This window comes from Arachis ipaensis, chromosome B01 (genome assembly GCF_000816755.2).
Source record: "Arachis ipaensis cultivar K30076 chromosome B01, Araip1.1, whole genome shotgun sequence".
Lineage (NCBI taxonomy): Eukaryota > Viridiplantae > Streptophyta > Magnoliopsida > Fabales > Fabaceae > Arachis > Arachis ipaensis.
This window is the reverse complement of record NC_029785.2, coordinates 134884477-134887748: the sequence shown is the minus strand read 5'-3', so window position 1 is coordinate 134887748 and position 3272 is coordinate 134884477. Positions and strand designations below refer to the sequence as shown.

General features: G+C 28.5%; 1 long non-coding RNA gene across 1 annotated transcript; it reads right to left on the bottom strand.

Annotated features, from left to right (window-relative positions):
- LOC107641184 lies at positions 698-3272 on the bottom strand. Its single transcript, XR_001620374.2, has 2 exons — positions 3033-3272; positions 698-1061 (listed from the first exon to the last, which is right to left on the bottom strand). It is a non-coding gene; the product is annotated as an uncharacterized LOC107641184 (long non-coding RNA).

Sequence of the window (3272 nt, the reverse complement as noted above, 5' to 3'; positions counted from 1 at the left end):
AATGTGTCTTTAATCTTTATGGTACAAGATTGCTAAATTTTTATTTTTAATATAAAAAATAAAAAAATATGCATAAAAATGGTGCATTTCCTTTCTAAGTGGTTAACCGCCATGCTCAATTGGAAAAATAATGAGAAAATTCATTTGGTAATTGCACTTCCCAAAATGGTGCCTGCCCTAGGCAATTGCACTCAATTATTGCATCTCCCACTCCAGCACAGATGCACCTACCAGAATTATTGCATCGCCAACTCCAGCATAATTGTAGTGAGTTCTTTATACTTGAAAATTATCACTGAATATACACTTGGGGAATTATAAAATCAAATGTATTCTTGTAATTGCTAGTTTTACACACGGTTGATTTATGTTAAAAATTGAGGTAAAAAACAATTTTAAGATAAATAGTTATCGCAATAGGATTCATGCCCTTCCCTAATTGATAATCTGTTACTATAACTAATCCGATAACTGCTATTATCACAATAGAATTCAACATCATCTGTTGTTTTTTCCCTTTTTCTTTTGAAGATTTAGTTTCACATGAGTTTTATTTGGGACTTTTTGAAACTTAACTCCCTTTATAAGCTTTATTAAAAGAGATGAATGTAAATGTTATGATGAAGATCTCATAATATTCTTCTTATATTTAGTTTGATTTTCTTTTAATTAGCAAGCTGGTTAACCTATTTGGGACTTTTTGAAACTTAACTCCCTCTATAAGCTTTATTGAAAGAGATGAATGTACATGTTATGATAAAAGCTACACCGTATATAGAATGTGCAGCTTTACAAGCAGCTTCAGCCTTTACATATGAATTAGTGTACAACTAACCTAGAGTGTATGATTTTGTGCCAACACAGTTTTGATAATCAAATTAAATCTTGCAGGAAACTCAGAAATCCACAGCTCATGACAAAATACTAGTCCACTTGAATATGTGTTTGTTGCTGCATTGAATTAAATTCACCAAACTCTACCCTTGAATCAGAAATCAGAGTTAGGAAATAGGTCACCAAATCATTCTTCATGATCTAATATAAGTAGTGTTCACATGTACCTGTGTCATGACACAGAAATGCATCAATTTGTGCACAAAATACTTGCAGCATAGATAACATTAGCATCTAAATCCTTCTTTATTCAAGATAAAAAAAATTTATTTCATCAGTTATTTACAGATGTCAACCTGACATTTCAACATTCCTGTTTCAGAAATTTCTAAAATAGTAAGAGATGAATAATCAAATTTAAATATTCTGTTTTAACCATGACTTCTCTGCACATTATAAGTCAGAGTATCTTATCTGATTCTGTCAGTATATATATACAATTTTTCATTATAAAATTATTGCCAATCATTAAAATTAAGGGATAGGTATTTATTTTAGATGAATTCTACATAGAGAAATTTATAAATGTCAATTATGACATTAGTATTTATTCTCTAAAACAAAATAATTCTTTACTTATCTTATGCATAAACAAATACTAACATCATTGAGTACCTGAAGTACTCAGAGAAAATTTTATTTTTTAAAATTCTTTAATAAAACAAAATTAAAGCAAACAAACTAACATAAAAGATAATTTTTTAAGATTGGCTATTCTGTCTTATATTTATATACTTTTATCTTTGAATTTGAATCTCATTTTAGCATAATTATTCTATCTTATTACTTATACACTTTAAACATTGAATCTGCAGATAATGATTTTTTTCAATGAGACATTCTGTCGATAATTTTTATTTTTTGTTTATCCTAATACTTACTCCAATTGTAAGTGTCTGCTTCTATAGAGTATCCACTCATCCATTAATATATATACTTATCAATGCAATATCAAGCTTATTTTCTTGTCTTCAACCACCACACAATGTTGAATAACCATTCCATATTGCTAGACTTAATATAATTATGTTCTAACAAAAAAAAACACTTCTTTATAACTATATGATACAAATTTTACTTGGACAAGCTTGATGTTTCTACATTAAAAAAATTCATATTTTTTTTATATCTCATTCATTAAGATTAAATCTTTTGACTTACCAGTACTTCTGTTACTGAAATTTCATACAATCAATTCAGATCAGATCATTCATATTCATAACGATTCATAATGATATAATTTACTCTGATATTTTATATTGTAGGATATATAGTATTCATATTAAATTAAATTCTTTTAGTGAACAACTAATAGTTATCCTATTAAAACTACACTCAAAGCTAAGTAAGCTTTTTATTAAAAAAACAAAGAGGCAAAAAAGCACTCTACTTATGCTGTTAGGATGTCATTGAAGCACCTCAATTTTAGCCTTCTTAAACTTATGCCATGAAGAGAAACAAAATCTCCTCAATTTGCATTACACTCAAAAATACTCTAGTAAGTGGTTTGCTAAATGATAATTTACTAAGAGAGTATGATACATAGGTATCTTTTGAAAAATAGTAAAAACAAGCAAAGTAATCTACAATAATATGCAATAATTAATAAATTACACTCAATCAGCCTGTTACTCTTTACTGGTACAGTAAAAGATAATTAATGCAAACAATTTTCTCATTACCACTGCTTGATTGAGTCTTTTAAAAATATTAAACAATTGTTTCCAGCATGCATATTTCATTTCTTAGTTTGAGCTATTTTAAGTTCATGCATGATCAATCAATATGAATTACCAATAAATCATCACATGTTCACTTTAAACTATATATCAATCTTCTATGGACATATATATGTATATATTTGTTTAAGTGAGAGTATCAGCCTTCAACTGCAGCCCAAAAAAGTAGAAGTAAGCAGCCAAGCCGTAAATTATCTTGGCCAGTTTAATAGTAGAAAATTCCCAATACACAACAATTTTCATATTCTCCATCCTATTAATGGTGATTATTCTAAATCACATAAAGAACCATATGCTACACAGTTACTGAAGAATCTATTATTGCTCTTTGCTCATGACCACTCACTGTTCAATGATTTAACAAATGAAACTAACTCAGCAGCATACAAAAATGGTTACCTAAGTAGTGGTTTCAGTGCTTGGAGTTCTTTACAGATCAGTTCAGTGGCAAAACCGACTTACTTTGTGAATCTGTGATAAAAGACAAATCTAACTTAGACAACCCTTCAATGGACATGAATAATGAAACCCAATCAGCAAAGCTGAAAAAGTAATTAAATATTTTCTGAAGGTAATTAAAATTAAAGCAAATCGGTGAGAATGAGCTGAATCCAAGAATATCTAACCTTAATAAGAAAA